At 37.6% G+C, this 13733-nt stretch overlaps 1 pseudogene; it reads left to right on the top strand.

The window, feature by feature from the left end:
* Positions 1-8995: 8995 nt before the first annotated feature.
* Positions 8996-10520, top strand: LOC122744131 (annotated as a pseudogene).
* Positions 10521-13733: the final 3213 nt, after the last annotated feature.

The raw sequence follows: 13733 nt of genomic DNA, 5'->3' as shown, positions 1-13733 counted from the left end.
GGTGTAGTGGATAAAGTACCAGCCCTGGATTCAGGAGAACCTGAGTTCAAATCTGGCCTCAGGCACTTGACACTTATTAGCTGTGTGACCATGGGCAAGTCACTTAATCCTCATCACCCTCCCCCCCCACAAAAAAATTCAAGATAAAAGAGGAATAGTTCAACAAATTTCTGGGGATTTTAGTGGATTGTAAGTTCCATATGAATCAACAGTATGATATGGCAACCAAAATAAAAAGCTAATATGTTCTCAGATTACATTAAGAGTTATGGCCCCCAGAAAAAAAGGAGTTGAATATTATTGTATATTCATTCCATTTGGGATATTGTGTTCAGATCTGGATGCTGCAGTTTAGGGAGGTCATTGATAATTTGGGATACCCATAGAAGAGTAACCAGAATGATGAAGGATCTTGAATTTATGATATATAGATATTGTTTGGAGGAACTGAGGATGCTTGGTATTGAGAAGAGAAGACTTAGGGGCAAGAGTGAGAGCATGATATCTGTTTCCTAGTATTTAAAAGACTGTCAGAGAGAAGAGATATTGAACTGGTTCTGTTAGTCTCCAAATGGCAGAACTATATGGAAGTTGTAAAGTGGCAGATTTAAGTTAGATGTAAGGAAAAATTTCCTTACCATCAGTTCTATGAAAAGATGGAATGGTCTGCCTTGAAATAAAATAGATTCTCTCTTTTTGGAGGTCTTCAAGCAGAAGACCACTTGTCAGGTATCATACAATGGTGAATCTTGTTCAGACATTGGTTGGACTAGATAAGCACTGAAATTCTTTTCAATTCTGAAATTCTAAGATTCTGTGGTTATTCTAAGTTTCTGTGGTTCTATTCTAGACTTTGCTTTAGAGAGTAAAAAGAGATCAAAGCCATAGTTCCAACAAATCAGGGATGAGTGACTAACCAGTTTTTGGTTTGTCTCTTAATCTCTTTGATGCATGGTTTTCTCCTATTTAAAAGAAAAGGCTAAACTAGATATTGTCTATGGTCATTTTCCAGCTCCCAAATTCTGTGACAAAGGATCCATCCACTCTACAGCTAGCATCCTATGTTCTATGATATAATCATTAACACTAATATTATAATATTTTGGATGGGAATCAATAATAATGTGCTATAGTTCAGAGGGATTACTTTCCCTCCTTTACTAAAATTCCTTTTTGAATATAATCCACAATAATTTTACAGGTTCAAAAAATGAAATCAGGAGAAAGTAGCTGACTGAATTTGTGTACACTTTTAAGATAATGAAGATGATTAAGCCCATTTTGACTTTTCTTTCATGCCTCAGTATAGGTGATTCAAGTATAGCCTTAACTTTGAAGTTGATAGGAGCTCAGGGTGGGACAGATTTATGGAGACAAGTTGGAAAATGGATCCTCTTGACATGCAGAAAAGCATGTTTCATTAAAAAAGGGAACAGACCTTTCCAGGAAAATTGTCTCTCCTTTAACATTGTGAGAATCTGCTGCCATTTCCTTTAATGTGTTAATCATCCATTTTATCCTATACTGTGTTGTACATACCAAGTAAACTGTATAACTCATTCCTTGAATGTGATCTTTTCTTTCCCAACTCTTTGTATTTGCTCATGTCTTTTTCTATATCTGGAATACATTCCTCCTTGTCCCCATTCATTATTATTATTATTATTATTATTATTATTATTATTATTATTATTATTATTATTATGTGAGACAATGAGGGTTAAGTGACTTGCCCAGGGTCACACAACTAGTAAGTGTCAAGTGTCTGAGGCTGGATTTGAACTCAGGTCTCTCCTGAATCCACTGTGCCACATAGCTGCCCCTTTTATTATCTTTTGAAATCCTATCTAACTTAAAAGACATCCCTCGAATGACAAGTCCTCTATGATGACATATTTTATTTACTCATAGTCAGAAATTATTTCTCCTTTCCAGAAACTCTAAAAAACACTTGCTCATTTATGTACTTATCTTGCTCCATATTACATTGTAGTTACTTCTAAGTTATTCTTTTCTAGTTTGTAAATACTTTGAGGAAATTAAGTATGTCTTACTTAGTATTATATATTTTCCAGATTCTAGTACAGGACCTCTAATTAGTTGGTTTTTATTAATGTTTGTTGAATGAATGAAATATATTAAACCATGACATTCTGGCATATATATGCACTAGCTCATCCTTTCATTAATTCACTCTGATGCTAGCAGCAAGCTACAGCAATAACCGTATCTAGGAAGGAAATGGAAGAATAAATAGAGAAAAAGGAAGAAGAATAAAGAGAGATTGATACAATAGGAGTCAAGAAAGAATCAAGGTTGAAAGGGAGATCATTGGGGTCATATAATTTGAACTGGTTGCCAAAACCAGTTGATCATATACATGCCTATAAAGTGAGTATATTGTATGTCATGAAGTCACCTACCATCAGTTGGTGTCACCCTATTGATTTGGCTATGGGAATGAGACTGATATTGGAGAAAGCTGACATGAATGGATTGGTCTAATTTATCTATCATGCATACCCAGTCATTGAGAGAGTGACATGAGATTAATAGGAAGTAATAGGATAGTGAGCACAGTATTTACATGGTTCTCTAAGAGCTACAATTGAACATCTGGAGAGGTGCAATTAACATTCCAAACTTAGATGCATAGGCAGAAAATAAAATAGCCTGGTGTTATTTTATTTTTATACCTTGGTCTGCCTCTGGTTCATCGGCCTAGTTAGCACTCAAAACCTCCAGCTGACTCTGCACTCCCTGCTCTCTCTAATACACTTCTACCTCAGCAGGTTATACAGCTGTAATATTGAACACACGAGGCAGACAGCTGCCCGGAGGCATTCTCCGTAAAAATCCTCATATCACAACAGAACTGAACTTACCAGTATAACGCCATAGTTCTTCCCTTCACTGAGAAGCGTTCCTGAAAACCAGGCAGTGTCATGGAAATGTTATAATAGACACATCCCAGAAAAAATGTGAGAGTCATCCACCCCCGCCTGTAGTATTTCAGTTATCCCTCCCTCCTCATCAACATAAACAGGTTAAAAGTAATTAACTGTAGAAGGAGGGTCCATTGACTACACATACTTTATGGATGTCAGACTGTAATCAGAAAGGCAAGGGACAGTATCTTTTTAATAGCAGCTATAAACTCAAAGACACTTGCATCTAAGTCATATCTTTCCTGCTCCACCCCGCCAGAAGAAGATTGAATGTTTCTCTTTCCCTGAATGCAATAATTATTTTATTACCTAGGCATCTATTTGCACATTCACTGCATTTTTAAATGTAAATAATCATTTTCTCCTTTAATAAACTAGATGGAACCTGTCGGTCTTGGAGAATGAACATTTCAATCTCTTCAGACACACAATGACATCATATCAATATTTAAAATCATTTTATGCATGTATTCCAGGTTGTCCAACTTCATTAAGGGCATTCATCAACCCTCCAGCTAGAGTGTATTCCCATTGGAGTTGTAGGCCTCAGGCCGTACCAAACAGAAATTTAAACTAACTTGCCTTTTTAATTCACATTATTCTCAAATATTCTCTTTTTTAACCCCCTGCCATGACTCAGGCATTTAGACCGGGTCATGATTCTGAGTTTGTCAACATTTAACTGACACAAACCTCATTAATATGTCAGAAGATGTGTACTCCAGGAAATCTAGTATCCATGCCTCCCCTTCTATTGATAAATTACCTATTACCTTTACCTATTCAGCAAGAATCTGAATTATTGTTAAGTTTTTATGTTAAATATTTACATATAATGAAAACTGGTTATAAATTGTTTAAAGATTTCATAAATCCTAGCATCTTTCCTTTCTGTCTTTCAGTTCTTTCTCTTCCTCCCCACAAAATAAATCTCTTGATCCATGTTTCCTGGACACAGAGTAACTCTGTAGGGTTATCCAATGCCTCTAGAGTAATAAGAAAATTCAGATGAAATGAGCAACTTTCTTAGAGTTTCCTTCAGATTATTGGATATGTATTTCCCAATATGCACATTATCTTTCTATTACTGAACTCAGGATAAAATTCCAATAAACTGTTAAATTCATGCTTTGGAATTTAAAATAAAACACACCTAACAAAGAGGCTGGCCACTGGAAGTTTAGAAATGATATTTTCCAACACATATTAGCATAAACAGAGATAATATAAAGTACTTTTACATATTCAGAATTAAGTAGACATAGATATAAAGATGGATGAAGTGGAGGGGGGAAATGTTTGTAAAAACAACAGTATGAGAAGAAGCATTGTATATAGTTAATATAGCCAGAAAGATTTGGGTTCAAGACCTGCCTCTGACAAGCTATTGTGATCTTGGAAAAATCTCTTAACCTCTCGATACTTAGGGCAACTCTCTTAAATACTAAGTTAACAGACAAGGTACAGACATATTGGTAGAGGAATTTCCTTATGCCATAAAAATTATAAGTTAAGTTCCTATCTATATTCCTAAAGTATAAGATTAAAAAACAAGGAGAGGGGGCAGCTAGGTGGCACAGTGGATAGAGCACTGGCCCTGGATTCAGGAGGACCTGAGTTCAAATCCAGCCTCAGACATTTGACACTTACTAGCTGTGTGACGCTGGGCAAGTCACTTAACCCTCATTTCCCTGCAAAAAGAAAAAAAAAAGGAGAGAAAATGACCCTAGAAAGGACTAGAGTAAAATAAAAGAGGTGAAGAAATCCTCTGAAAGATATGCAAAAATGGTTATTAAAAAAAAATAATCAGATTTCTTTGCGGGTAACATTGTGGGAAGGGAAGCATTAATGGCAGACTTCAGTGCTGGATCTGACATTAATTAACACCATCATTATTTCTGTAATTATCATCATTACTAATAACAATTCATAAATATATAATTTTATTATTTAAAAAACATTCTCACAACATGACTTCCAAGTAAGTCATGTCAGTATTAGTATCTTCATTTTGTTGTTGGTGGTGCTGTTTCTTCTTAGTTCTTGAAGAGGACCATGACATCAGGAGGGGATAGCATGACTTTTAACACTCTCTTCTCCAGAACCATCTGGATCCAGTGGCAAATTATCTATAAGTATGATTGGAGATGGCCCAGGATATTTGAGGCAATCTGTGTTAAATGACTTGCCCAGGGTCACACTCAGGTCCTCCTGTCTTCAGGGGTAGTGCTTTATCCACTGTATCACCTAGCTACCCCCATCTTTATTTTACAGATGAACAAACCGACCTAATTGTGACTTCTGATCAACACAAGCTAGCTTGATCCAATTAAAAAAACATTTATTCAGCATCTATTATTTGTAAAACTCCTTCCTAGATTATGGGGTTAGAAAAACAAGAATATGGATCATGCCATTCAGTTTTGGTATTTTTTTTCTTGGTTTTTAGTTTGTTTTTGGCTGGAAGATAGTACTTGACCTAAGTATAATACAAGTCTGGAAATAAAAACATCAAAAAATCTGAAAAATAGATGAATTGGGATAGGTGTAGTTATTCCCATTTCCAGGAATTAGGGATATCTTGAGTTGGAGGAAAACCAGTTATCCAATTTAACTAGAACTAGAATGAAGCATGACATTTACCTTCCTGGGTTATATAGCAATCACATGTTTCTCTTGGACTATGATGGTGTCACAGAGATTGGATATCATTTAGCTAGTGGGAACAGTGGACAAAGATATGATTAGCAGTGTTTATTCTTCAGCCAAGGACTTGGGGAATAAGGGGTGTTAGTCACCTGGGACATGATCCAAGGAGAAGAACACCATGAGATTTCTATGCTGATGAATTTACTGACAACTGAGGGGAAAGTCAAGCCAACAGCCATTTATTGCACTTACCATGTGCCAGGCACTGCATTTTGTGTAGTGAATGTAAATACAAGCAGAAATACATCCCTTGCCCTCAAGGAATTTACATTTTAATGGAAAAAGACAATACAAAAAATAATTGGAAAGTGTGCTGGGGTATATAGAGTCAGGGAGTTAGGTATGCCTCTGGGAGTCACCTTATCTTGTAGGTGAAGATAAAGCTAGACCTCTTTAAAATGTAATTCTTTCTTTCTTTCTTTCTTTCTTTCTTTCTTTCTTTCTTTCTTTCTTTCTTTCTTTCTTTCTTTCTTTCTTTCTTTCTTTCTTTCTTTCTTTCTTTCTTTCTTTCTTGGTGGGGCAATGAGGATTAAGTGACATGCCCAGAGCCACACAGCTATTAAGTGTTAAGTGTCTGAGGCTGAATTTGAACTCAGGTCCTCCCGAATCCAGGGCCAGTGGTCTATCCACTGCACTCCTAGCTGCTTCCTAAAATGTAATTCTGGGAGGAAATAGGCAATCAGAAGGAAAAGTCATAGGGTGGAAGATACATCCCATTCTTTATCATCTTAATTATCTCCCCATGAACATGAATCATCTTACCAATATCCTACTTAAAGAATAATGCACAGAACTGAAGTTTCATAGATTCCCTTACCAGTATTACAAAATATCTGTATTTATGGGGAATCTCCAATAATTCAGTCATCATTTACATGGTTCCTCCTGGAGATAAGTTTTGAAATACTGGCTTTTTCTTCCTTCACCTTTGTGGAAGCAACTTGTACAAAAAAACTTTTTATATTTGTTTCCTGTTTGTCTTTACTTCCCACTCATTTCTCTGCACCTTGATTGAATAATTTTTAAAGTCCATGATCTTTTCTCAATCCTTATTCCTCATCCTTCTTAACCCTCTGTAGTTTTTGACAATATTGGTGGCTCCCTTTCTCCTGGATATACTCCACTCCCTGAGTTTTCATGATACTTCGATGGTATTATTATCCATGCCCAAACCCTTTAACTTAGGGTTCTTCTCCCCACAGTGTTGTTTTCTGGTCCTTCTTCTCTTCCCTCTCTACAACTTCTCCATTAATGATCTTATCAGCTCCCTTGGATCCATCTACCATATATACACAGGTGATTCCAATTCGATGTTGGTTTGAAAAAGAACAACTCAACATATATTTCCCTAAACTATTACATGGGTTTCAGTCTCACATAAAAACTTTCAGCCAGACAACTTCATCTTGGTTTTTCTTTCAGTAAACACTTCAAACTCAACTTGTCTAAAATTTAATTACTACCTTCTACCATCAATGTGCCCCTCCTACACCTTTGTTCTTTTTGTGGAAAGCACCATTATCCTTACCATCATTAAGAGTTTGGAATTTCAAAGTCATTCTTAAGACTTTCACCTTCTTCATTTTCTATACCCAATCAGCTGACAAATCTTGTGCATTCTACTTTCATGACATCATTCAGTTTTCTTTTTGTCTCTACCCACATGGCTATCATAATAGTTCGGGGCCTCACATCCTCTCACTAAGATATTGTAACAACCTTCAAATTGATTTCCTTACTTCATCTTTTTCTACTTTAATTAATCCATCCTTCATGCAGCCATGAGAATAATTTCCTAAAGACATAAGTCTAACTATGCCATTCTTCTGCTCAAGGATCTTCTTTGGTTCTCTGTTACTTTTAGAATAAATAAAGTTCCTCTCTTTGGATTTTTAAGCCCTCAATTTAGCTCCAACCTAACTTTCCACATTTATTTCATATTATTCACATCCACAAGTCTTCATTCAAGTCAACAATTGTTGAGTTACAGTGTAAGTGATCACAATAAAGTACTGTCATCAGTGAATTAATCAATCATTCACCATGTATTTATTAATCACCGATTATATGCACTGCACTGTGTCAGCATCTGGGGATACAAGGAAAAATGACATAATTCTTGAACTTAAGGATTTATATGAGAATTTACATGAGAAATAATCTGAATATAAGTAAGTATAGACAAAATATATGTAAAATAAATATGGCATACATGCTTTGTGTAGAAAGTACCAGCATCTGGTAGAATCATATGGATTATGTTTCTTGAATAGAATTTTCAAGGGAACAAATGATTAAAAGAGAAGAAGGAAAGATTGGAATATATTCAGGGCATGACAACCACTAGTACAAAGGAATGGAAATGGAATATGTAGCTCCATATTTAAAGAAAAGCAAGAAGGTCAATCTGGGTGAATTATAGAATATGGGAATTATGTATAATAATGTTAGAAACCTCATCTCTTCTTCCTGATTTTCCCAGGATTGCTTCAAGTCTCACCTTGTATGGAAAGCCTTTCCTGATCCTAAATAATACTATTCCTTTCCCTCCATTATTTATTTGCAGTTTATAGCTTTTGTACATAGTTATATACATGTTATTTCTCCCATTGTTCTGTGAATTCCTTGAAAGCTAGTATTGTCTTTTATATTTCTTTGTATCTCCAGAGCTTATCACAGTGCCTGACACATAGTGGGCACTTAGTAAATGCTTATTCGCTTACCAGCTCTGGAGAGCTAATTGTTAAAATTTCAGTGTGAGCATGTACAACTAAGAAATCATTAAACACTAAAAATCAGGGCTTGATTTCATGTTTTGTTGACTGGATAGACTTAATAAAAACCAAGAATGCAAGTGAAGGGGTTGGCCTTGTTAAGGAAAAGGGTCAACTCTTTTTTAGAATCTAATAAAGGAAGAGAGAATGAGGGAGTGATATAGAGAAATTGAAAGATGTAAAAAATGAGAGAAAAAGGGATCATCATGTCATTGGGATTTATTTTTCAGTAAAACATGAGGTGATGTGCTCATCTGATGGAGGAGATGGTGTGGGATTATGAGCAAAGAAGGCTTGAAAGGACATCTGTTGGGACAGAGAGAGAGAAAATCAAATTAGGGGTAAAGGGATCAGGTTCACTTCCAAGACCCAGAACTAGAAATGTCTCATGAAAGTCAGTGGAGACACTGTGGCTGATGCTATCATCACAGAGAATATTGCATAGCAGCTGGTGGTCCAGGAATGACTTCCTTCTCAGCCTCTCAAGTAAATGTATCTGAATACTTGGATGAACCTTTAGGACTCTTCCAATCCCTTTTTTTTTGGCTTTACAAAGCTAGAAGGATGGACAAAGATTCTCAAGGACTGTTTGATTAATCTCTGATAACACTGCCAGCTGCTCAGAAGATTAGGAGTCATTGACTGGATGGAAGTGAAACTCTTCTCAAGGCATTTGCAAATGGAGAAGTTCTTTCAGGTTCATTACAAGGAAGAAATTTGATAACAAGTTGGTGGAGATCAGCTTGGCAAAATCATCACTCTGGACAAGAGTGCACAGGAATGAAGCCAAGGTATTGCTCAGGGAATGAGCCTTCTTCCACTGAAAAGAAGGTATTTGAGGCATTCAGCACTCTAGTACTTTCACCAACTCAGTTCAACCCCTGCCCTTAGCCCTACTAAGTGCATGAAGGAAAGTGAGAAACCACTACAGGTGACCAAGGACTTAGGCCACTAAAAGCCAGCAGATGATCTCTTGCTCACCAATGCTGTGTTACAGACCAATGACCTGACATTTGTCTACCTGGGTGTGAAGTTTAACTGCTGCTGCTTTCCTCTTTAGGAGGTCCAATAATGCCAGGTATGCCCTGATGTATGATGCTATCATCTCCAAGTTGGTCTGTCAGGCAATGAGGCAGCTACATCCAGAGGCCATTGCAGTCATACAGAATAAAACTTTGTTCAGGGGCAGCTAGGTGGTGCAGTGGATAGAGCAATGGCCCTGGAATCAGGAGAACCTGAATTAAAATCCAGACTCAGACACTTAACACTGACTAGCTGTGTGACCCTAGGCAAGTCACTTAACCCCAATTGCCTTACCAAAAAAACAAAAAACCAAAAGAAAACTGTGTTCAGCAAAGCTGAAGAACAGCTTCTGAGCAAGGTGGGATCAGCCGGTGAGCCCTCCTTGGAGACCTTCCAAGACCTGCTGCACAGATACCAAATGCCTTCTACATGTCCCCCATATCCAAGACCCTATAGTGCCATTGGCAACTCATGAAACAATGCTATCTCCTAGGAAAACAGACAATTCAGCTATTGGCAAAAGGGGGCCAAGTGCTGAATTTTTCAAATGTTGAGGATCTGATTGATTACAGCAAGCTTAAGGACATATGGGATGAGGTGCTGGAGCATGAGCTAATATTAAATGACAGATGCCATAAGAGGGAAATTCAACAGCTAGAGCAGAAGCTACACAAGTGGCAGGTGTTGGTGACAGAATGACAGGAATGAGTTCTCCAGACTTTGATAACCAGACCCTGGCTGTACTGTGTAGATGCATGGTATGCTACTTGATGTATTCTAGGGGGATTATTCTCAGCAGAGCTACCAAGGACAACTGGATTGATGTGGATCAATTCCTGGGTGGCCCAGTCTGGAAGATATCCCCAAAATAAGGTGTCATGAAACTGAAGAATGATGGCTTTTTCTTTGCCAATTTATATAGAGGGTTGACTTGTCCTCTTAAAGCTCCATGTGTAAGTTTAGCAACAACTCAGTAGTGATCATCAGTGTGCTCTTTGTCTTCCTTATCATTGAGGACCTCATTACTCCTATCCAGGCTGAGGCTGCCAAGATAACACCACAGTGAGAGAAGGCAGGAGTCAGCCAACTCCTCTCTGGCCTCATAGCCTCCTTTCCCCCCCACAACAGTCATGCCAGTCTGGGAAAGCAAGCTCTTCAGAAATGTCTTTTATCCCCTGGAATCTATGTTTGGAGGGAACTCCTAAAGCCCTAGATATGATTGTTTGAGTCCCGAGGGAAGGAGGAAGGAAGGAGTCCATTTGGGAAGAAAGCCTAACTCACACAGTAGGAGGTACCAAAGGGAGAGAGAGTTCCCCTGTTTGTGCTAGGACCCAGGCTCCTGTCGTTTCAGCAATGTCACTTCCAGATTCTACCCAAGAAGCTACCTCTTCCTGACAAACTTTTCCCTTTTTGTGAATAAAGTACCAAGCATAAAAAAATGGAATGAAAGTTTCATCACATTATGGTGAAGGTTCCATTAAGGTACACTGTAGTGTAGGATCCAGTAAACATGGTTACATAATTTCCTTCAACTCAGAATGCAGATCTTGAGTCAGATCTGATGATGCAGATGTTGGAGATAATCTAATTTTGATAGGAAGAGAAGGTTTGATAAGGTGTGAGCACTGATAGCTGTGTGGGGTGGGAAGAGGAGCTGAAGGCAAAGGATGATATAAAGTTTAATGAATTAAGTGTGTTATTGAGATTAAGAAGGAAGGGAAATAAAATTAAAGTGGAACTGATAACCTGGGAATGTAGTGAGAGATGGAAGGCTTTCAGGTCCTGAGGAGTTGGGGGTTTTGATTCAAAAAAAGCATTTTGCAGATTTGATGGTTGAAAAGGAATACTTATGGGTGATGACAGGTTCAATGCCATGACCATCAATGTGCATAGCTGAGGTAGGGTGGTGGAATAGATCATGGACATTGGGGAATTAGGAGTTTAGAGTATTTGAAGGGAAGTCAATATATACTTTAAAGTTCCATAGTAAAAAGGCAAAAAATGATGCAGAATGGAAGACTATGAGTTAGTTGTTGTTTAGTCATTTTCAGTCTTGTTTGACTCTTCATGACCCCTTTTTGGTTTTTCTTTGCAAAGATATTAGAGTAGTATTCCATTTCCTTCTTCAGTTCATTTTAAAGATGATGAAATGGAAGCAAAGAGGGTTAAGTGACTTGGATAGCATCACACAGCTAGTAAATATCGGAGTCTGCTTTTCAACTCAGGTCTTCCTGACTCCAGGACTGACACTCTATTTGTTCTGCTACCTAGCCACCCCATGAGCCAGGTACTGAGCTACTTCAGAAAAATAAAAGAATGTCTTGGGGGCTAATAGTGAACCTCTACAGGGATCTCAATTGGGTAAAAAACTTAAGTGAAGAGACTCTGACAGGAGGAGAGATTGCTAAGAGATAGCAACAAAAGGAGATTATAGAAATGCCAATAAGGAGTGAGTAGCATACTGACTTCTTCTAGGACTAGTAGTCTCAAGTTCTGAAGAAAGGGTGATAATAAAGTAGAAAGGATCAAGGAAAGGTTCATGGAGGTGACAAGATTTTAACTGGGCTTTGAACTATTCAAATAATGATAACTCGCATTTTAATAATGCTTTAAGGATTTCAAAATACTTTCCTCATGACAACACTGTAAGGCTGCATAAGAATTTTTCACACCTTAAACAATCTGTGATTTCTTCTAGCTAGGTGCTTCTTCTACAGGAAAAAAAAAACCAACAATAAGGTATTAGAATTATAGATTTAGGCCATGAAAAGACCACCTAGAGGTCATCTAGTCCAATTGCCTCATTTACCCTAGACACTGAGGCCCTGTGAGGTTAGTGCATTATCTAAGGCTACATAGACAGTGTAAGACACTGACAACAAATTCAATACTCTTTCTACTCTATTATACTATCCCTCCACTCTGTATATATGATTTTATGCTATGGCAAAATTAGTAACATAGTAGTCATCATTCTGAGTATTGTTCCTTTCTATACATAACTAAACTAGTCATCATTCTTTTGTTTGTTTGTTTGTTTGTTTTAAGGGACAATGAGGGTTAAGTGACTTGCCCAGGGTCACCCAGCTAGTAATTGCCAAGTGTCTGAGGCTGGACTTGAACTCGGATCATCCTGAATCCAGGGCTGTCACTTTATCCACTGTGCCACCTAGCTGCCCCTCATCATCCTTAGTGTCAGTGTTACATTCCATTGCTCGGGCCAGACATGGAGACTTTCCAACTTGACAGAAGCAGTCAGGAGTTGTAATCTATCATCCTTCAATCACTGATTTAAGCAACAAGCATTTATTAAGTATCAACTATGCCAGATACTGCATTTAACCCTGGATACAAAGGCAAAAGTAAAACTGTCTGTCTCTTCAAGAAGCTTACAGTTTGACTGAAAGAGACAGCATGTGCACACACATACATATAGACAATATATAATAATGTTGGAGGAGAAGGACAATATTAGCAATTATGGTGAACAGGAAAGTCTTCCTGTAGAAGTTAGTATTTGGATCTGAATATTGAAGGGTATAGGGATTTTATGGGGCAATAGTAAGGGAGGAGTTAAATCTAGGCCTTGGGGAATAAACTATGAGAGGGCATAAAAATATGAAGTGGACTGTGGCAATATGAAGACCAATTTTACTGGACTGTAGTATACGTAGCAATCATGGTTGTATACAGTAAAAGCAAGAAAAATAGTTGGGGCCAGGTTTTAAAGGGCTTTAAACCCAAATGGAAGAATTTATATTTGAGATGAACTAATAAGGAACCACCGAATTTTATTAAGTAGGGGAATGTCATGATCGGCTGCACAATTAAAAAAAAATCACTTTAGCAGCACTGTGGAAGATGAGAGAGAAGTGAGATGATAGAGGAAGACCAATCAGGAGAACCCAGCATCACCTACATATTTTGATGAGGGATTGGAGTAGGAATGGATCTTAAATATTATTACTTCCAAATTTCATATGTGGAAATTCAGGCTTGGAATAATGAAGTGACCTTTCCAAGGTAAAAAAAGATCATAAGGGGAAGAGCTGGGAATTAAAGTTGCAAAGGACCTTAGAGATCAGCCAGTCCAATTCACTTATTTTGTAGATGAAGGAACTGAGACCTGGGGAAGTGAAGTGATTTGCCCAAAGTGCCTGAAGTAGTAAGTGGCACAGTGGTCCTCTGACTGCAAATACAGTGTATTTTATAGTACACTATAGAGTGGAAAAAGGAAGTAATTCTATGTTGGTGAGAACCTCAGTGTTTGAAGGATAGC

Source organism: Dromiciops gliroides, chromosome 2 (genome assembly GCF_019393635.1).
Source record: "Dromiciops gliroides isolate mDroGli1 chromosome 2, mDroGli1.pri, whole genome shotgun sequence".
Lineage (NCBI taxonomy): Eukaryota > Metazoa > Chordata > Mammalia > Microbiotheria > Microbiotheriidae > Dromiciops > Dromiciops gliroides.
The sequence above is the reverse complement of the archived record's forward strand: the minus strand, read 5'-3'. Positions and strand labels throughout refer to the sequence as shown.